At 42.0% G+C, this 22885-nt stretch overlaps 1 protein-coding gene across 1 annotated transcript in view; it reads right to left on the bottom strand.

Annotated features, from left to right (window-relative positions):
* The window catches only part of LOC145404465 (ras-related and estrogen-regulated growth inhibitor-like protein), a 392258-nt gene that overhangs the window by 269772 nt on the left and 99601 nt on the right, over nucleotides 1-22885 (bottom strand). The window contains exon 3 of the mRNA XM_080275991.1: nucleotides 10354-10392. The gene's annotated coding sequence lies outside the window, so the exon portion shown is untranslated. The remainder of the gene's footprint in view (nucleotides 1-10353; nucleotides 10393-22885) is intronic.

The following is a 22885-nucleotide window of genomic DNA, read 5'->3' as shown; positions in this document are numbered from 1 at the left end:
GTAAGCGGAGAGAAAGGGAGGTAAAGGGAAAGGAAATGGAGGGAAAGGGTAGGAAAATGGCGGTAAGTATGTAAGGCAGGAGAAAGAAAGAGGTAAAGGCTGGAAAATGGGGATGAATAAACTTGGTAATGAGGGGAAGGGGTAAGAAAAGAGAGAGGTTAAGGCTGGAAACGGAAAGTGAGGAATGGAAAACGGAGGTAAGGGATGAAAGAAGGAGGTGAGGGCTGAAGTAAGGGCTGGAATAAGGGCTGGAATAAAAGGTGCTGACAGGTGGGGGGAAAAATATGGACTGAAATACAGGCTAGGGCTGTTCTAATGAAAACTAGGGGTGTCTAGATTATGGGGTTAGGGCTGCTAGAATAACAGATAAGGGCAGCTGGAATAAAGGGTAAGGGCTGCTGGTATAAGGGGTAAGGAATGCTAGAGCGAAAGCGCTGTTAGAGTAAGGGGTAAGGGTTGGTGGAATAGGGGGTAAACTCCTGGAATAAAGGGTAAAGGCTTGTCGAATAAGGGTTAAGGACTGCTGGGATTCGGGGTAAAGGGTGCTGGAATAAGGGACAAGTAGTGATAAAGGGCCGCGCTTACAAACCATCCAGGTATTCAGCCTCTTCCCAGAAACTGTGAGGGCAGGTCAGGTGGATCTTTGTTTACGAAGCACAATACACGAGAGAAGAAAGAGGCTGCGGAGGAAGGGAAGGGAAGGGAAGGGAAGGGAGAGGTAGGTAATGGTAAGGACGTGAAAGTAAGGAGAAGTAATGCGGATAAAAGTCTACAAAATGAGAATGAAAGGAGGGCAAGATCAGATGAATGAATGGGAGTTGGGATCAAGAAAGGTGGATAAATAGAATGAATGGGGTAACGGGAGGGAAAGGGAGGTAAGGGAAAGGAATGGGGTAAGGGAAGGGAACGAGAACTAGGTGAAGAAATGGAGCAAGGGGTGGGAAAAGAAGGTAATGTGAAAGAATGGGGTATGCAGAGCGAAAGGAGGTTAATGTAAAGGAATAGGCGTAAGGGGAGGGAAGAAAGAGCTAAATATTATAAAACAGAAAAATAAAGGGTGGAAAAAGGATGAGAAGTTGAAAAGTGGAGAAATGACCAGTGTGAAGGAGAAATAACCACTGGAGAAGAGAATGGTAGGGTCTGAAAAACAATGATTGGTCTGCACTGGAAAGCAGAGGTAAAGACTGAAAAACGGGGGTAAGATGTAGAACTAAGGATAGCTGGAAGGAAAGTTAGGTGCATCAGGACTGAGGAACTAGTGCTGCGAAGGGATGCATTTAGAATCTTCCTCGATGCATTGAGTGAGGATGGGGTGACAGGGTCTGGCCAGGCACACAATGCTGAAGATAAGAAAGGAAAGTGTGTGGGAAGAGCTATTGGGTGAGTGAATGGAAAGAGACGTAGGAATTGGGCAAGAGGAAGAAAAGGGAAGAGAGGTCGGTAGAAAATGGAGAAGTAGGGTTGGAAAATAGAAGGAAAGCCAGGAAAAGAGAAGTGAATAATGAAATCGATATAGTGAAGGTGAAAAGAGAGAGGTAAAGACTAAGACTACAGTGATAATAATGATGATGATGATGGTGATGATGATGAGACTATTTCAGGGCAAGGAAGGGTACAGGGAATGCCAAGTCAAGGTATATTAAAATGAACACGCTGCAAAGACATCAGGTTTGAAAGGGACATAGCCAGATACAGGGAAGCGAACGGATTTGGAAGGGAGAGGTAAGTGTGAAGGATGAAGTGTAGGCAAAAGTAAGGAGAGTGAAAGGTGAAGGGTCAGAGCCAACGCGAGATGAGAAAGTAAAGGATGAGAGGTTAGGGGTGTGGATTAGGCAAGGGGATGAGGGATGAGGGTGAAGGATAAGGGCAAGAGGTGAAGGAGAGAGCAGGCGAGAGGGCAATGTTAATGGGAGAGAGTGAGCGCAGAGGAGAGTTATGCAGTGTTTGATGATACAGCTGGGAGGAATGTACACAGAACGACGTGTTAGTGGTTGCTGTATGTCTTAACCTCACATACCTCACTCTCCCGCCACACATACACACCTCTGGCTTGTATTACCTCATTTGCTTCCTACCCACAGTTGCTGAACGTCGTAACCATACATAATTTACTCTCCTCGCACACACACCTCTCATGTTTTACTTCACTTGGCTCCTACCCCTCATTTGACAGTTCGTTGTGTGTCTAACCCTAACTCACCTGCCACATACACACCTCTCGACTGTATTATCTAATTTTGATTCGTTTCAGTTCACTGATTATTATCATCAGTTTAACAGAATCTCATCCTCAGCTAAACACACACACACACACACACACTGAGAGAGAGAGAGAGAGAGAGAGAGAGAGAGAGAGAGAGAGAGAGAGAGAACACAGTAAAATTACATAGATAACACACATGAACATGTTACGGTGTACTAAGCAGATAAAATCACTGTGGAAGAATTCCCAAAGAGGTTCATATGCACACAATAATACGGTTTCTAGGGATAAGGAAGAGGTGTAAGTGACCCTCTTATTCCAGGAAAATACGATTAAATGCAATAAGAAAGTGGTCCTAGATAACTTCCAGCATCTAAGCAGTAACCCCTTCAGCACAATGACGTATTCTTCACTAAGTTTGATCTCTAGACGATTTTATTCAGTTTAGGAGAGATTTTCAAGGCAGAGGATCAACCGTAGTGAATATAAATCCCTTCACTGTAGATCTACCCTAAACTGAACGGTATGTAGTGGCTGGTGGTGGCTACAAGGGCTAAGCAGGACGTCCTTCTGGGGTTCAAAGGGTCAACATTAATGGCACTCCAGCACCAGCATGCATACCCAGGTGACACTGAGCTCAAACACACGTCCCTCAACATACCCAACTTCCCTCCCCTCAGTTTAAGGCCGTGTTTTAGCATAGGACACATCATAGCACCGTTTTCTTTGCACTGTAGTATGCGTATTATACAGTATTTTGGTATTATTTGATGTTATTTATCTTAAGGACCGGTATACTGTAGACTGCCTCGGTAATATACAGGAGGATCGAGGTGTACTGTGTAGATGGTATTGGTGAGAACGTAGTGTTGTGGAGTTCTTTGTGGTCTCTAGACGTGATGATAAAAAAAAAGGGAAGAGAAAAGAAAAGAAAAAGCTGGTGATATTTCCCTCTTTACCACTTCCTGGGCTAAATACATGCCGTTCGTTTCTCCCACTCCACAGCGTGGACGAGGAATGGGTAAGACGTAGCTTTGACCAGAGGAACAGGGGGGAATGACGAGAAGAATAGAGGACTCTTTAGGAAAATGCGTCGCTTAGCAATCGGTAATGTTCCAGTAGAGAAAACGAATATAGGGGTAACTATGATGTTGTTACGGACATATTTCTAGGCCTAACAATAAGCGGTAGTTGTGAGCCTCTAGGTGTAAAAAATATCCTTTTGTCGAGTAAGCTGCACAGTTCTATTGTGCTTAAGTCTGATTATACTGTTCTTTTGTCAACGGCAGTATTATCATGTTCTGCCCTGATCATCATCATCATCATCATCATCATCATCATATTTTTCATCTTTCATCGTCGTATACTTGGCGTGTCATGACGAAGGTGAAATGTCATTATCGAACAGACCGGGTTAATGTAATTTGTTTCTAGTTCTTTAACAGTGAATTTTTCCAGTATACTGAGAAAAATTATCTTGTCACAGAAGCAATACAAAGACTTCGCCAGGCTGAAAGGGTTACATGCCAGTCACGCATCTTAATGCATCTTTGTAAAACACACACACACACACACACACACACACACACACACACACACACACACACACACACACACCGACACATACACACAGGGACTCACATAGACACACGGCCATACATACACAAACCTACCCACACATATTTACACACGCTCACGCAAGCACACCCGTGCGCACGAATATTCACAAGCACACACACAGACGCACACATATACACACAGACGCACACACACGATTCCCACGCACACTCATATACCCCCCCCACCCCTGCCAACCCACAATCACATCCAGGCATCCATACATTTTATTTTTTATCTTACTCTCACCATAGGCTTCAGTATGTTCCCCAAATTCCAACAATGCTCTTACGTACCACACATATGTACATGACACCACCTCACTATAAACGCTTGCTGTCCACAGAAGTCATGCTAGGGCTGTTTCATTCAGGAGTGGTGCAGGGCATTGGTAACTGCGATGGTGTTTTTCTGACGTGCTGGGGGGGTCTCGTAAAAGATTATTTGAGTCTGTTATAACGAAATTCGACTCATCATACTGTTCCCTACCCCATTCAGGGATCGAACTCCCTCCATTTCAGCTAACAAAGGACTTCTGCAGCCACTCTGTCACTAGCTTTCCATTAAAACATTCACACATCCAGACAGCCACCTACCCGAACACATTAATATTCATACATTCTTACACGCTGACTTATAACTTCCCATTCTTTTCACTCACTTTCACCCCCACCCTCACTCTCGCACCCACTCTCACCCTCACTCTCACCCTTACTTTCACCCCCATTCTCACCCTCACTTTCACCGTCACTCTCACCCCCACTCTCACTCTGACTCCCACCCACACTCCCACCCTTACTCTCCCCCAATCTCTCATCTTCACCATCACTAACACCCTCATTCTCACCCTCACCCTCACTTTCACCCCCATTAACACCCTCACTCTCACCCTCACTTTCACCCTCACGACAACCCAACGTTCCACCCTTATATATATCATTATAAAATCAAAGTTGTTGCACCCTACTTAACCTGTCCCAGCAGAGGTCAGTCAGGCAGAGGATTTGACCCCTACCAGCATCCGGGAAGCGACGAGGAGAGGGAGAGGAAAGCTGAGAAGAGAGAAAAGGAGGAGAGAAGGTTAGAGGGGAGGAGGAAAGAAGAACATGGAAGAAAAACTAGAAAAAAAAAACGAAGAGGATGAAAGTAGAAGTGACTGACAGAGGAGGAAAGACTGAAGGAGTTGAGGAGGACAGCATGGGAGGGAAGAGGAGGAGAAATGCATGGAAGAGAGAAGAGGAGGAGGAATACATGGAAGATAGAAGAGAAGGAGGAATGTATAGAAGAGAGAAGAGGAGGAGGAATGCATGAGAGAGAGAAGAGGAGGAGAAATGCAGGGAAGTGAGAAGAGGAGGAAGAATGCATGGAAGAGAGAAGAGGAGGCCGAAAGAATGGGAGAGAAAAGAGGAGGAAGAAATCATAGCAGAGAGAAGAGGAGGAGGAAAGCATGGGAGAGAGAAGAGGTGGAGGAGAGCATGGGAGATAAAAGTGTAGGAAGAAAGCAGAGAGAGATGAGGAGGATAAAAGCATGGGGGAGAGATGAGGAGGAGGAAAGCATGCGAGAGAGAGAGAGAGAGAGAGAGAGAGAGAGAGAGAGAGAGAGAGAGAGAGAGAGAGAGAGAGAAGGTAAGGAGAGATGAGGTAAAAAACAAAAAAAAAAGGCGTGAAATATAATGACGAGGAGAAAAAAAGTTGAGGAAGAGGGAACAACAGAAGAATTAATACGAAAGATACAAATGAGGTGAAAAAATGTATACTGTAAAAAGAAAGGAGGAGACGAGAAAGAATATAAAAGGAAGAGAAAGGAATAACTTAAGGCAAAATGAGTAAAGAATGGAGAAAAGGAGGGCGATAGATAGATGGGGAGAGAGAGAGAGAGAGAGAGAGAGAGAGAGAGAGAGAGAGAGAGAGAGAGAGAAGTATTCGGGGAAGAGAACAAAAAAGATGACAGAATGAAGGAGAGGAAAAAAGAAGAGAGGGAAAACAAGGAAGCGGAGAAGAAATCATGCAAGGAAGGAATGTGGGAAAGAAGAGACGAATGAGAAGGAGGAATGGACAAAATAATGAGGAGAAAGACAGAGCACATTAGGAGAGGACGAGGACAGAAGAGGATCGAGAAGAAAGGGGAAAGCAGGGGTACGGAGAGAGGAGCATGGAAGAAAGAATGGAGGAGTGAGGAGGGGAGTAGGAAGGAGACAAGGGAGAACAGGGGAGGTATGATCTGGGGAGGGCAGGATAGAAAGAATGTAGGGGGAGATAAAAGCAGGGGAAGAATGAAGACAAAAGACGAAAATAAAGATACAAAGAGGAGGAGAAGGAAGAAGGTCCGAAGGAGAGGAGGAAAGAACTAGAGAGAGAGAGAGAGAGAGAGAGAGAGAGAGAGGATGCAAGAAATATAGGAAAACGAAAGAATGAAGGAGAGAGGGAGAAATACTGGAGGAGAGAATGGCATACAAGACAAAATGAAGGAAAAAAAAGAAGAAATAATGGAGGAAGAAATAACAACACAGTAAGACAATAAATGGAGGAAGAAATTATTAAAGGAAGGAAAGAATGAAGGAGAATGAAATAACGAAGGAGAAGAGAACAAAGAATGAATGAGACTGGAGGAAAGACGGAGAACCAATGAAGGTGGAACAGAGAATGAAGAAAAGAATGGAAGACTGAAGAGGAAAACTGAAAAATAAATGTAGAAGGGAATGGAAAAAGAAAGGACAGTCTGGAGGAGGAACGACGGAGGACAGAGAATGAAAGAGAGAGGGAAAAAAAGGAGGGAAAGGGAGAAAAGAGGAAAGAGGATGAAAGAAGAAGCGAGAAAGAAGAATGAAGGAGGAGGAAGATGAGGAAAAGAAGCAGAGTAGCATGCTAATAAATAGGAATATGGACTGAGGAAAATTTGGGATGACAGTGAGAATCGAAAGGAGATAAAAGAAAGGGGGAGTAGCGGTGGCCTAAGAGAGGAAGGAGAGGTTGGAAAAGAAGAAATAGTACGAGGGAAAAAGGGAGGAAGAAAAGACAGGAAGAGCAATTAACTAATGGTGGAAGGAACAGCAGGGAATACGGGAAGGAAAAAAAGGAAGGAAGAAGAAAGGGAGGAAGTAATGAAGGAGATAAACAAAGAATGAGTTTTTAATGGAAGAAAGGAAGGAAGCAAGGAAGGAAAGATATAACGACAGATGGAAGGAAGGATGGAAGAAATTGAATGAGCCTGAAAAAGGGAGGAAAGGTAAAGGGTGAAGAAACGGAATGCATCACCAAGAAAACAAGAAAATGCTGAATCAGGAAGGAAGGGAGATAAACAGGGAGGAGGTGGAAAAGGATGAAAAAGAAGGAAGGAAGGGAGGAAGGAAGGAGGGAAGGCAAGAAGAAAGGAAGAAAGGAAGGAAGAAATATGAACTTAGGGAGGATTGGGAAGGTACACAGAAGGGAATGTAGGAAAACTGGAAGGAATGGTGAGTAAAAAACTGAAAGGAAAGAAACAGGAAAATCAGTGAAAGAATGAAAATAAATGTAAGACAGTACCGTGAAGAAAGATGAAATGGAGGTAGGGAGAATAGGGTGAGGGAAGGACAAAAATCGAGCTTCAGTTGAACAAAAAGGGAAAGAAGGAAAGGAAGTTCAGGAAAATAAGGAAACCAAGATGAAGAATGGCAAGGGTTGAAAAAATGGAGTGAAATAAGAAGCAGAAACTAGGAGCGAAATCACGACAATATTTTGGCGGAAGTGGAAGAAGGAAAATATAATGGGAGGGAAGAGGATGGCAGCAGGAAGAAAGATAAAGGAGAAGGGAGGGATGAGGGAGAGGGGCTCAAAGGTGGAAGTAAAGGTAAGGAGATTATCAAGTCAAAAAAAAAAAAGCCGATAGAGAAGCAAGAAGGGAAGAAAAAAAGACAGAAAAAAGAACGAGAGAACGAATGCAGAAAAAAAGAGAAAATAAAGTAAGGAAAGATTGGTAAGGAAGATAAAAGGAGAGACGGAGGAAGGAAGAAGGAAGGGCAAAGGTGAATTATAAGGTGAAAAATATAACACTACAGGGAACGTTCTGAGCGAGCAACACCGTGCACACCAGACTGCAGTATCTAAGAGCCAATTATTTTACTGTGACATCAACCTTCAATAAATTAGTCTCCAAATCAAATTAATTCCTACCTAACCTTCGAAACCCTGTATCCTTGTGTATACCTGATCACTTTCATAGTCCAGTGGGTATCGGAGGAAAACTGTATAGGTTGATCTTGCCATGCAGCCTTCAGTTTTGTTCTATTCTCATAAATAACTAACTTCTAGGGAGACGTTCAGCTTTTGACCCTACGTTGGCCCAAATCAGATCAATGTTTAGCCATTTTGTTATCACACAGACACACGGGATTGAAATGTAGCCTTGCCCTGTGACAATGACTTTGACTGGATGTTCGAAACGGAATCTCTTCGTTCATGCCGGATATTTAACTCTTCCATCAAGTTTGGTTCAAGAGAGATAAAATCTGCTTGAGTTGAACTTGCTCTGTGACCATGAAATTTAATCTTGCCATGTGACCTTGCCGTGTGACCTTCCCCTGTGACCACCTTTAAATAACTGTTCTCGAAACTGATTCCTTCCACTCTTGCTTTACCCCCAACCCTTCCGCAGAGTTAACCTAAAATTGGATTAAAACTTCTTACGTTGGCATTGCCCTGTCACTTGGACCTTTGAACTATTGGTCTCAATAAAAAAAGGTTTACCTTGGACTGGCCCAGATTTTTCCTTTATGCCTGGTTAAAAATGAACCCAAACTAAGTTGTTCTGTTAACACACACACACACACACACACACACACACACACACACACACACACACACACGCACACATACACGCAAGAGTCGACCTTTGCCCTTGCCTTGTGGCCTTAACTCTTGAGTGTTCCCAAATTTGAATCACTTTTTTACCTTATCCTCAGCCTATCCCCAATTCACGTTTAACTTTAATAAAAAACTGTTTACGTGAAATTTGCAAAATCAGTGTTTGACCTCCCCCTATGACCGTGACCTTTGACCTATGGTTTTAAAAATATAGGCTTCTTATGGTCTGTCTTTCCACCATTCTAGCAAGTTTAATGAAAACGAGATAAAAACCGAGCTACAGTATTTTGTTAGTACACACACCAACACATAAACACACAAGCGCCCACGCAACAGGTAAAAACATAACACGCGCTCTTGTCCCACGAGCGCGGGTGTAGTGAAAAGTGTAGGAGGATATAAACAAGAAGACGGGAAGGAGAATGTCCCCTGGGTAGATGGAAACGGTCAGAAAAATTCCCTGAAGTTCCACAGTTTCTCATCCCTATTTCTCAAGGGGGCGTGGGTGATGGTGATGGTGGTGGCTGTTGTGGTGGTGGTGGTCGCTGTTGTGTTGGTGGTGTTGGAAGACATAAATGTGATGGTAGACGAGTGTGTGTGTGTGTGTGTGTGTGTGTGTGTGTGTGTGTGTGTGTGTGTGTGTGTGTGTGTGTGTGTGTGTGTGTGTGTGTGTGTGTGTGTGTGTGTAGCTGTCGAGGTCGAGGTGGTGGTGGTGGTTGGTGGGGTTGATGGTGTGGCGGTGGCGGCAGTGGTGATGGACGAAATGTGGTGGTAGTTGTTGTTGTTGTGGTGGTGGTGGTTGGGGGGGGAGGTAGACGAATGGTGGTAGTTGTGGTTGTTGAATTCGTGGTAGTTGTGGTCGTAGTGCTTTCTACTTACTGTTTTGGCAGGCTTGATTGTTGTGGTAGGCGAGAAATGTGGTGTAAGTTATTGTGGTGATAGTGACTGGCGGTGGTGATTTTTTTTTTTTTTTTTTTTTTAATGTGACCGACTCTGGGCATAGGCTTCACAGCCTGATTTCAAGGCCCAGTAGTCCTCCTACGTACCGCACACCTCTACATGTCACCACTTCGGCGCTAACACCCATCGTCCATATTGAATACATGCTAGGGCTGTCTCATATAATGTTATGGTGGTAGTAGTCGTGGTGGGGTTGGTAGTAGTTGTAGTAGTTTTACTTGTAGTAATGGTGGCAGTAGTAATAGTTTTATTGTCACAGTGGTAGTAGAGAGCAAGTGTGGTGGTTGTGGTGGTAGCTGTGGTAGTAAACCCACTTACTGCTGACGTTTCTATCTCGTACCACCAAACGCTTTAAAGACGGTGAATATAATCTGGAGGCAGCTGAGGGGAAAACTGTTCTATTTTTGGCTCCATTTCTCTGGACACGGACTTGGAACCCGTTTACGAAGCCCAATAGTCCACCCACAACCCAGTACAAAGAACCATAAAACTTTCACATGCAACCATTTGGACGCTCTCAACTACGCTCTATATTGTGATATGTAAGTGATACCGGTACGTCATCAAGGTGTTAGGCCAATGGTACTAGCGGAGGTGTTTTTATGGACCTGGAGTTGTGCCTTTCATGTCCGTTGCAACTGAATTAGAGTAGGGGTGTTAATTATGTATGGATGGGCCATGTCAATAAGAATGGAACACCAGCGAATACTCTCAATGAAATTAAAAACACTTACCTCGTTCACTGTCACGGATGCACCTCACACCCTCCCACTCTGAAAAAAGAATGAAATAGTCTGAGGTTGGTAGGAAAAAATATAGAGTAAGATTTCGGATTCAACAAGTTCAGACAACCACCAGACGATTTTGTTCAACTAGAAGAAATCCGAGTAGAGTTGAATAAATCGATGAATAACCCATACACTGTAGAGGGTATTTTTCATATCAACACCAGACGACTTTGTTTACATGAGTGACATACTGACAAAGGGTTAAATTGTGCTTCAACCCTGCAACACCTGACGTCCTAGTAATGTATTATCGTGAGCTTACGACGCAATTCTACAACCTCCTCCCTACCAATTTATTCCTGCACACTGATCGCAACACCTGATCCAAGCTGTGCAAGTGACATAAAGGCATTTTTACACATGACATGTAAAAATTCACAAGTGTGTTATTTATGCGGTTTGTGTGCCGTGTTGTTGATGACTGGGTTTCGTAAAAGCTCTTCCCCAGCAATATTAAATTTTGACTATTGCAACTCTTGCATAATTTTTCTTGCTAATACTATGTACCCGGTAAATAATCAAAACATGCAGATACCAGAAATTAAGATGTAATGAGCAAAACAGATATAAAAGGAAGAAGTTCTGCAGGTCTCCTGTAGGCCTACCACTGAGACTCTGCTTGGATAAAAAAAAAAAAAAAAAAGGCAATAACAAGGCAAAATGGGCTTAGTAATTCGCTAAACAAGAGATGCTAGAAAGCCACTTGAGTTCTAGATAATACGGAGAACAAATAGCTAAACAAGAGGTGCAGGAGAGCTTCTCTAGTTGTTAGAAATACGGAAAAATACATGGCAAAGGAAAGGGAGCCAACAAATTCCTTAAGTTCCTGAGAATACTGGATATGGACTTTCTACCGTGAGATAAACTTTCCCATCCCTCACTGACAGAGTCACATATAAGGAAGAAGCACTAAGAGGCCGAAACAAAAACACATTCCACGTTACATATCCAAACAGTGATATATACTTTTCACGTGTTATATGTATACATATATACCGTATAAATGAATATATAGATAGATAGATACAGATATATATGGACACACACATCCCACATTGAATACACTGTTTGCACACATATACATAAACCCCTTCCATATTACACACACAACCTCTGCTGTTAAACTCGGACGTAAGGTCAACACAGAAATTATCAAATACAAGTCAGACATTTAATAATATGATAGTGGAAAAATTAAAGGAGGCAGTGCAGAAATATTAGTGATGATGATGAAGATAATGATGATGATGATAATGATGATGATGATGATGATGATGATGATGGCCTAGACTTTGAAGATGAAGGAGATAAAGGTGAAGATGAAATTGTTGATATTTAGTGGTACTAAAAATCCGAAACGGAAAACGGAGGGGAAAGAGAATGAAAAAGAGGATAGGAGGAGGAGGAGGAGGAGGAGGGGAGTAGAAAGAGGTTGAGGAGGACGAAAGGTGAAGGAAAATGAGGGCGAGAAGAAAAATGAAACAGTCCACGGCCCCAATTTGCCAGGTAAAGGAAAACTGTCGAGAAGAGTAGTAAAAAGATAAGCAAGCCATATATCAAGGAAGAACGAAGAAAACGCGAAGACGAAAGAAAAAGCTCAGTGGAGAATTGAAGAAAGAGAACAGTGGCATTCAAAGATACTAAGGTAAATATATGAAAAATACAAAGACCTTAGACTTTAACTGTGTAGCTACTGACAGTAAGTGGCAGTAACGATAAGTATTTAAAAGTGATAAAATAACTGCTGTGGGGCGAGGTTTGTTGTGTCTGGCATCACTTGTCTTTCTCTGTTTCTCCTTCTTCACTTTCTCCCATTTAGAAGGTGAGGATGAGGATGAGAATTAGGGTATGATGATGATGATTGTGATGACGACGACGACGAAGAGGAGGTATGGGATGAAAATGATGATGAATATGTGATAACTACGATGATAAAAATGATGAAAATTATCTTAATGATGATGATGATGAGGAGGAGGAGGAGGGGAGGAGGAGTAAAATGAGGATGAGAGTCACGGCGATAATAATAATGTTGATGAAAGTTACACTAACGATGATGATGATGATGATGATGATGATGATGATGGCAAAGACCGTGCTACTCTGGACCAGAATGTTGATCACGTTAATTACTCCGATGTATATGAAATGTTTTTGGCGATGCCTTCAGGTTATGTGTATTTACAATCTGCCAACACTCCCAGTAACATTGTGCGTGTCAGGTAAAGTTTATGAGGGGCAGGTGTGTGTGTGTGTGTGTGTGTGTGTGTGTGTGTGTGTGTGTGTGTGTGTGTGTGTGTGTGTGTGTGTGTGTGTGTGTGTGTGTGTGTGTTTCCTGAAATCTGAGACTGCGAACGTGTGCACTTATGAAGCTAAGAATATGCGCCTCTGGGTGCACATGTCCTTGTGTGTATTTTTTGGAGTGTGTATGTGTGTGTGTGTAGCGGCATGTGTATTTTTGTGTGTGAGTGTATGTTAGTGTGTATCTTGGTGTGAAATGAATGGGATAGTTTGGAGTCAGGCCAATTTATACTCCTTACCCTTTCCCTAACACTCTCTTCCCTTTCCATCATCTTATTTGCTCGTTTTCTCTATGTTACCGCTCCTCTTCCTCCTCTCCTTCCCTCTTCTCTCTTCTACTTCCCTTTCTCTTCCTTGTCTTCCTTTCTCCTTTCCTTCCTCTTCCTTTCTTTCCCTTTCACACTTCCTCATCCTTTCTCTCCGTTTCACTTCCCCTTCCACTTGTCACATCTTAGTTTTCAATACTTTCTTCGTCTCTTCCTGATCTTTTCAAATCCTCTTCAGCTTTTATCATCCTATCTCAAGATTTCATATCATATACCACTCCTATCTTTCTCATCATCTTTTCCGTGTTCTACTCACTGCTCTTATTCGTTCATTCTTCTTTACTTCCGTTCTCTTCCCCTGGACTTTCAATTTCCTCATGCGCTTCCTCTTTCCCTCCCTCTCTTCTCCTTTCTATGCAACATTTCTCACCATTAATCGCTTCCTTTGCTCCCCGCCCTCTATATTCGTCATTCATTTCTTCACTTTCTCGCCTTTCCATTTTCTGTTTCTCTTCTCCCTACCTTGAATTATTACGTTTCTTCATGCACGCTCTTCACTTTTCTTCATCTAAATTCTCTGTCCTCATCATTCCCTACCCAAACTCTGCTTTTCCTCTCTCCTTCCTTTCTTATCCTTCTCCCTGCCTTTCCTCTTTATCTTTTACCTTCGTTTGCTTTCTTTTTTTTCATATCTTTTTTTTTCTTTCCACTATCTCACGCGTGTATAATCTCTCTCTCTCTCTCTCTCTCTCTCTCTCTCTCTCTCATTTTTTTTTTTTCCTTCCGCCATCACACCCGTGTATATTCTCTCTCCCTCTCTCATCATCTCAGTCCTCCATCACCTCTCTCACTTCTTTTTTTTTTTTTTTACCTGTACGCTCTCCTTACCTGTAATTACCATCATTCTCTATTTTTCCTAACCATATTTTTTTGGCCCTAATCTTGAATAATGGGATGCGTTTCAGGTAGTGACCCTACAGTGTGTCATCTTATCTACTGTGTGTGTGTGTGTGTGTGTGTGTGTGTGTGTGTGGGAGGGGGACACGTACCATGACTGTTTTTGGAGGTAGGATTTGCAAATGTTTGAGTTTACTTAAATATTAGTTCATACTGTAGAATCTTAAAGTGTGTGTGTGTGTGTGTGTGTGTGTGTGCGCGAACGTGTATCCATGTTTATATAAGTGGGGGGTATGGGTGTATGCGAATGCGGATGTATACGTTATTGCGCGTGTGTGCATGTGTGTACGACGTGATCATGGGTGAGTGAGCTTTTGCGCATGTATGTGTTTGGCCGAAGAGCGCGCACGTGTGTGTGTGTGTGTGTGTGTGTGTGTGTGTGTGTGTGTGTGTGTGTGTGTGTGTGTGTGTGTGTGTGTGTGTGTGTGTGTGTGAGTACATAGGTGTTTATGTAGGTGTGTGAGTTTGTTTGTTCTGGCGAGGTTCCAGTGAGTGGAGAGTTGGCAACACCTCAGGCTCTCTCTCTCTCTCTCTCTCTCTCTCTCTCTCTCTCTCTCCTTCTTCTTCTTCTTCTTCTTTCCCATCTCCTTTGCTTAATCCTCTCCGATCTTCTTTTCCTCCTTCCTCCCTCCTCCCATCTCACCACGTACTGTACTCTAGTTTCCCCTCCACCTACACTGCATTGAGCTACATCTCCTCTGAGTTGTAGCCCATACATACATACACACATAAAAATGCAAGTACACACGCACACACATTCTCAGTCTGTCTGTCTGTCTGTCCGTCTGTCGTTCTGTCTGACTGTCTGACTGTCTCTGTTTGGCAGCAGTCAGCCGTGACTCAGAGAGAGAGAGAGAGAGAGAGAGAGAAGGGAACCTGAGTATAGGAAACAAAATGAAGAATGCAAGAAAGATGGAAAGGAGGAAGATAATACGATAGTGTGAGTTAAAATGTGCAACCAGGGCAATTGGAAAACGAAAGGAAGACAAGTAGACAAAAAGAGGAAAAAGGAAATGAGTAAAAGAAATGTAAAAGAAATGAGAACATGAGTATATATCAATGAGAAAAGGCGAAAAAGATGAGGAATGAAGAATGAGAGAGGGAGGGAGAAAAATAAAAGGTTAAGGACGTGAAAGAGTTGTGAGTAAAGGAAAATGTGAAAGTAAGTGGAAAGAATAAGTGGGAAGAGAAAATGGAGTGAAGGGAATGAATGCAGGGAAAGAGAGCGAGGAAAGAATAAGTGCGGGGGTAATGAATATGAAAAAGTGAAATTGTGTAAGAAATGGCAGGAGAAATGGGGAATGAAAAGGTAAATTGGAAATGGTGAAGAATATGAAATAAAATTATGGGGAAAGAAAAATGAGGAAGTTGGCAGAATGAAAAGGAGGTAGGGAACATAGGAAGAGGTGTTTGAGGAGGGAAGAGGAAGAGAAAGACATATATCTGAAAAACGAGAAAAGTGGAAAAAAGGAGGTTAGGATAGAAGAAAAAAGAAAGGGCTTTAGAAATTTTAGCGAGAAGGGTAGTAGGAGAAGTAAGCAATGAGGACGGCAGAGGAATAATCGGATAAGAGAAGAAGAGTTAAGAAAATGAGGAGGACGACATACAGAATAAGGTGGAAAGATAAGACTGGAAGAGGAGGGAGGAAGTGAAGATGGAAGGAAAGATGGAAAGGAAGGAAGAAGGTGCAAGAAAAAGAGGGAAGGAACGTGTATATTGGTAAGAAGAAAGGGAAATGAGATGGAAGGGAAGGATGAAAGAAAAGACGTTTGGGAAGGAAACAGGGCGAAGTAGTATAGTGTAAAGTAAGAGAGAGAAATAAAAAAGGAAGAAGGAAAAGAAGGAAGATTATCGACAGGCGATAAAAAGAGGGAAAGGGACAAAGATTTACTCTGGACAGAATGAAGAGGGAAAAATGGGTTGTAGGGAAAGTAGAATGAACAACAGATACTAGTGATGGAAAAGGACACATGTACTGCATGCTGGAAAGAGAGATGAGAAAGATGTGTTGTATGGAGCGTTCGGCATGAAATGAGAAATTTTTATCATATGTATATATATTAAATTCGATCAACAACGATAGTGACTACGGCTTTCGAAACTAAGTTATGTGATCTTTTAAGCCAAACAAGATTTTCAAACTTGTAGGTAACATTTTCATAATTATATAATGGAATGACGTTAGTATCTGCAACTGTAGGATAATTCAATACTTTGAGGTCCCAGAATAACGCCAGTATATCCCTTATTAATGAATGAATTCGAATGAAAATTCATACAGACATCTGCCTTGGTCAATCATCTATTTAAAATCAGAAGTTCCTCGATATTTGAATTTACAGAGGCATATTCTTGTAAATGAAATGCTGTGCGGGCGTGAAGTGATCAAGGCCGTATTCGATAACTGACCACGTCTATGTAATTAGCATGATTTATATTCAAAATTTTTTCTGACTGTGAGGGCACCATAAGGGAAAAAGGTAATACAAACAAGCCTCGCAAACATAAATAGCGAAAAGAAAACACTGGGAGAATACAGCCTTCCCAGTAGATAAACTGCACCAAAACTTCGATAGTTTGGAACACAGGTATTAGCAATGTTTTTATGCTGAAGGAGACCGCTTTTAAAACCTGGTGCAAATGCTGATGAATTGCAATGAAGTTAAGAAAAGCAGTACCAAATTTCATTGAACTAGGCTCATTAATAACGAAAATATTAAAATTATTCCGTGGCCTCAGTGTAATCAAACTGTATGTCTGCCTTGATTTTATGTGCCGTAAAGTACTTTGATGTCAAGATATGTTCCACTTCTGACTCAAAATATTTCGTAAGACAGTATGATTCTACTGTCAGAGGTACGGAAATATCAAAGCAATAGAGGCAATATACCATACTGTAAGACATCATTGTGTGGCTGAGTTATTTTTCCTTTCTTAGGATGAACGTGCTTTCCTTATTGAAATCCAGCCTAACCTAGCGTAACCCTTACTGCAAGAAAAAAAATAATTAATAATAATAATAATAATAATAATAATAATAATCTAGCCTAACCTCACCTAACCCTAACAGCCTAGATTAATATAACCTGGAACTTCCTGGAATAGAATGTCTACATAACTCAAAAATATTTAGGAAGTTTTCGGAGAACAGACGGACGCATGCACGATGAAAGCCTCTCACTCATCTATGAAATGGCAGTAGTAGTAGTAGTAGTAGTAGTAGTAGTAGTAGAAGAAGAAGAAGAAGAAGAAGTAGTAGTAGTAGTAGTAGTAGTAGTAGTAGTAGTAGTAGAAGAAGAAGAAGAAGAAGTAGTAGTAGTAGTAGTAGTAGTAGTAATAATAATAATAATAATAATAATAATACTGATGATGATTACAATTATTATTATTATTATTATTATTATTATTACACATGCGCTCATCACGTGAAAGAAAGCAGGCGTTTTGTTCTACATAGGCGTCGGGGTCATATGAGGGTGCAAGTGTGTGTGTGGAGGAGGGGGAAGAGTAAAGTGTGTGTGTGTGTGTGTGTGTGTGTGTGTGTGTGTGTGTGTGTGTGTGTGTGTGTGTGTGTGTGTGTGTGTGTGTGTGTGTGTGAAAATAACCCAAGTTTTTAACTGATTTCACACAAATATAGTGAAGGGGTAGAGGGGGTAGGAGTTTGTTTTTGACAGTTGGCCAAGGTCAAGGTCAGAGGCTAGTTTTAACCGATGTAGACCAAACTTGGTGGAATGGATGAGGGTTCAGGCTAGAATGGAGAGGTTCGAATCTGAAAGCAGTCACCCGTATTTCAGACCAAATTTCGATTGTGCGTTTTTATTTGACCAAAGTCCCTAAAACAATTTTCGCCTGATTGGAATTAAATTTTGGGGAAGAACTGAGACTCAGCCATGGAACTTACCTGTTTTTAAGAACAATAGGCCAGAGTTAAAGGTCACCTGGTGGGGTCAAGTTAAACAGTTTTACCCGATCTGAACTATTTATTTTCCTTAGAAGAGTTCAGGGTTCAGGGTTAGGAATGAACAGAGGATATTTGTGTTTTAGATCAAGAAGTCAAAAGTCAAGGTTATAGGGAATGGGCAGATTTCAATGGTTACAGGAAAAGTTTCAAATAAAAACATATAATTAGATTTGGACCAAACTTGGTGGAATTATTAATATTTGTCATTATTTCTTCTTCTTCATCGTTCCTTCACTCCATCTTTCTTTCTTTTTTTTTTTTCCCCTAGGCATTAAGGAGGGCAAGTGGACTACCAGGTGTGAGCAGGATGTTGAGGTTGGCGAAGGGATGGGTGGACTGAATCGACCACAGCAGAACAAAGATTTCCTCATAATATAGTCACCAAATGTGCCGTTTGGTTGTAACGTCAAACAAGAAAAAACAGCCAGCCAGACAAACACAGAAAGAGATGAAAAGGTGAACACGCCCAGCCAGCTACATGCAATGAAGTCAATAAAATATATCCATTTTACAAACCAACAGAGACACCTGGTGCTTGTGAGAGACTCCGTCACGTCGTGATAGTGATATAACAGCGGCGCCTCCCGGGTATGCAGATGTCTTCCAGCTCCACGGATTTCGACCAAACTTTTGTTAGTGATACAGTATGAAGGGACGATGAACTGATTAGATCAGCAACGTCAAAGGGTCAAAGATCACGGTCATATGGGTGAGGGCGCGTTATCTCCTGAACCAATCGACGGATTTCGACCATACTTTTGTCGGTGATACAGTATGAAGATTCGGATAACTGAATAGGTCAGCAAGGTCAAGGGATCATTGGTGAAGGTCATATGCGGTCGACAATTTATCTTTAGTCTCATTTCATCCCACAATAGACCCTGTCGTGGAGGTTGTATGGCGAGTCCGTGTGCAAGGCTTGGAGTTGTACTGAGCATCTCTACGTCGACAGCTTGGGGCTCGAGTTTTGGTGTTTTGTCATGTTGTTACAGGACAGGTGAAGAGATCCTTGTTTACTGTGTACATAATGGCGCGATATTAATGTCGAGAAAAAATGGTGTGATACTAGTGGTTATCTATATTGGAGTACATGAATGGCACAGAATAATGGTATTTATTTTTATCAAGGCATAATGGACTGCTTGACAATACCACAGTGCCGTCAACAAGAGAGAAGTGTTGGGGATGAGAGTGGGGGGGAGGGGCAAATGGAAATGACACAAATGCCATTAATAACACTGCTGTTAGATTAGAATGTTAGACACCTGAACTAGCCTATTCTCTCTCTCTCTCTCTCTCTCTCTCTCTCTCTCTCTCTCTCATCGTCTAACAAAGGCCGTGACTCACAGCCACTCCCCCATAACACCTGACCCCTCACAATACCTCCTGACTCATATAAACACCCGTCATTCTAATTCACCATCTGACATATATGTAACTAGGACTACTGGCTATTTTCAGCTCCTGTGCTCTAGAACATCCAAGTGTGACTGGGCTTCGAGGTGGCGTCAGACGAACTTTTTTACTCCTGATTTACCGCCCTGCTACCGATCTCAGTACGAACACATAATATTGGCATTACTGAAGTTGGTCTGTTCTCGGCAAGTGTGTCATTTTTTCTTCAGCTCTGACTCGGCACTGCAGTGTCCGGTGAGAGCTTCTGACACCTTATACTGCCTCCTTCACCTTGACGACGCATTAGTATTTATTCCTGCTACTCACTTATATAGTGCTGCCTGCTTCTTCCTTCACTGATTTTATTCTGTGTCTGCCCTCCTCTCTTTCTATTTTTCTCATTTTTCCTGTCACTTTTTGTTACTCTTTCTTCCTTTTCAGCTGGCTTTACACTGAGTGACAAACCCTATGGTTTCCTGTAAGCCAGGAAACCATTTACAACGCTCGGTGGTAACCATCGTCACCAACCCATACGTGTTCCTTACGTGTCACCAAGTGCGTTGGCGGTAGGTTAGTGCCCCTCCCCGTACATGTACCTCAAAATTCAAACGGCCACCCCTTGCGGGATTATAGAGTCTGGTTATAGACTGATGGATAGATAATGCTAGACCTATTATTCAGCTAAGACGAGAACCCAATTAATCAAGAGATATATGATATGGACACCAGTTTTTTATCATTAAAATAATACATTACCATCAACGTCATAATCTAATGTTTGTCTGTCTGCACTGGATGAGGACATACACAGCAAGTCCGTTTGGTTTCCTTGGAATCATATCTCAGAGGAGAGAGGACACCTAGTTATTTTTTTTTATTTTTTTTTTTAACGAAGCAGGTAAGACGCAGTTTGTAACATAAGACCAGGGCGATGTGACCACCACACGTCGACGCCAATATAAAAATAATGGTTTGAGAATTCTCCCTCCATCTGCTCCTGCCCCTTTAACCCCTTCACTACGTTGACGTGTTTTCTTCCTTCCAGATGATGTTGTCCAACTTACAAAACGCGTCTCTTACCGAAGGTGATAATGACGACTATGTTTATTTAATCTAGCTCGGAGAGTCTTTTTTGAGCTGCATAATGTCACCCAAGGTTTGCCAGAATATAATCAGCTACGTCTCCGGATTCCAGGAGTTGTATAATCGCCTCTTACAACACGCAGAAAACACATGGGTACACATCGATCAGTATCGTACGTGACAGACACGAATTACTTGACGATCACCTATTAATGAATGTGAGATATTCATCTGAATTTCTTTTCACGTTTTGCAGGTGGCAGAGCATGGACCAGAGGGAAGATGTTTTCCAACCATCTACCCGTCTATCCGTCATCCAATCCTTTATTAGGAATACAGGGACCCGGGGCCAAACAATTCACACCAGACGCATGCTACGGCAAGGGCGATCAGTCACAGACCACAAAGTGCCATTATGTAACAAATTAACCTCAAATACCCCTCGGTCTGGAGTCATTACGTGCCATATAGGAGGTTTAAGACTCCATATCCTCTTGTGTAGGGTCCATATTCTCGTGTGTAGGTCCATATTCTCGTGTGAAGGGTCCGTATTCTCGTGTGTAGGGTTCGTATTCTCGTGTGTAGGTCCATATTCTCGTGTGTAGGTCCATATTCTCGTGTGTAGGTACATATTCTCGTGTGTAAGATTCATATATTCGTGTATGGGGTCCATATTCTCGTGTGTAGGTTCATATTCTCGTGTGTAGGTCCATATTCTCGTGTGTAGGTCCATATTCTCGTGTGTAAGATTCATATATTCGTGTATGGGGTCCATATTCTCGTGTGTGGGTTCATATTCTCGTGTGTAGGTCCATATTCTCGTGCGTAGGGTCATATTCTGAGTTTACAAGGCTTTATGACGACTCTTCCTCAGCTTTTTAGTTTTCAATATACGCTGTGCCATTCCCTTGTATGGTAACTATTTATTTACTGTATATATTAGTTACATAGTTTCCACAAACACTGAGGGAGATATTATGAAGAAATAAGCTGATAAGGAAGAGATACTATGGTGATCCCTAAAAAGACTTGAATATGAGCTCAGGAGTAGTGCTGCGGTCATTAATCCATTTACACTTCAAGGGTTTAGTACTAATGATCCTACTTTATCATTACTTGTTTCAGTACTACCATGACGCCTAAGTATATCCTTACTAGTTTTAGATGATTTTATGCTCTTGAAACACCTTCCTGGTAATAAGATCTTAATGAAAGGTGTATCTAATCCTTCTAGTTTGAAAAGTCTCTCCAAAACAGAAAAAATAAGTATAGATTAGAGGTAAAGGATAAATATCACTGACTAAACAGAGAGGTCAGTTTGATTTTGACACGAGATCTGGAGGAGGAAAAGAAGTGTTGATTAAAACTCCTCTTTGTGTGTGTGTGTGTGTGTGTGTGTGTGTGTGTGTGTGTGTGTGTGTGCGCGCGCGGAAGTGGGTGTTATTGTGTGTATTGCTGCTTATTGGTATAGGTGTGTCTGTGTATGTGTCCGTGTGTGTATGTGTTAGGAGGTGTGGCCATGTGTGATTCCTGGCACTTAGGTGTGTGTGCACAGTGATGTATACATAAGATTAAGCCAATACACACTACCCTCTTGGTAAGTAGCCTAAGTGTGTGTGTGTGTGTGTGTGTGTGTGTGTGTGTGTGTGTGTGTGTGTGTGTGTGTGTGTGTGTGTGTGTGTGTGTGTGTGTGTGTGTGTGTGTGTTTCCAAGTGAAGTACACACAGGTATGCCCCCCGGAGCGGTAGACAGGGCGGCTCTTGTATGTAAACTGTTTACTGCTCTGTTCTACTTCAATCTCTCTCTCTCTCTCTCTCTCTGGTATACTAAGCACGCAGAAAGGATAGGTGGGGTAGGGAAGGAGCTGTGTTTATAACAGGAAATACTTGCCTGTAAAAATGTTATCTGATAGGGTAAACTACACAACATTCCTTGTATCATGAAAAAGATCCGTAACTCCTTTCAGCTCAGTTTATAAGCATGAATATTAGCTGACGGACTGAAGGGTGTCTCTGACTAATGACCAAGTACTCTCTTTCATGATCCAAAGCTCATTAATTTTCATTGCATGCACTTATTATTATTATTTAAGTTTTGGTAGTGACCCATTTCTGTCATTTCATAGACTGGCTGTAAATGAGCTCAAGATCTAGTGTGTGTGTGTGTGTGTGTGTGTGTGTGTGTGTGTGTGTGTGTGTGTGTGCGTGTGTGTGTGTGTGTGTGTGTGTGTGTGTGTGTGAATAGGATGGTAAAGATTAAAACAACCACTCAGTCACCACTTCCTCTGCTGTAAAACCTAGCAGTAAAAGGACAGAACTACTCCATGACTACTGGAGAGAACAAAATATCAGGTATAAAGATAAGACAACACAAGAGTTCGCCTCTGTCCTCAAATGGCCACATCTGAAGAAAATCACCAGGTAATTTTGCTGAGAGACTTTTCTTTTTATTTATATATTTTTGCTGCGGGGAAAATCAATTATGAAGCTTTACATTCCGATGAAGTCTTTAACAT

Source organism: Coenobita brevimanus, chromosome 63 (genome assembly GCF_032717465.1).
Source record: "Coenobita brevimanus isolate Jiangsu-jjx chromosome 63, ASM3271746v2, whole genome shotgun sequence".
In the NCBI taxonomy this organism is placed as follows: Eukaryota; Metazoa; Arthropoda; class Malacostraca; order Decapoda; family Coenobitidae; genus Coenobita; species Coenobita brevimanus.
The sequence above is the reverse complement of the archived record's forward strand: the minus strand, read 5'-3'. Positions and strand labels throughout refer to the sequence as shown.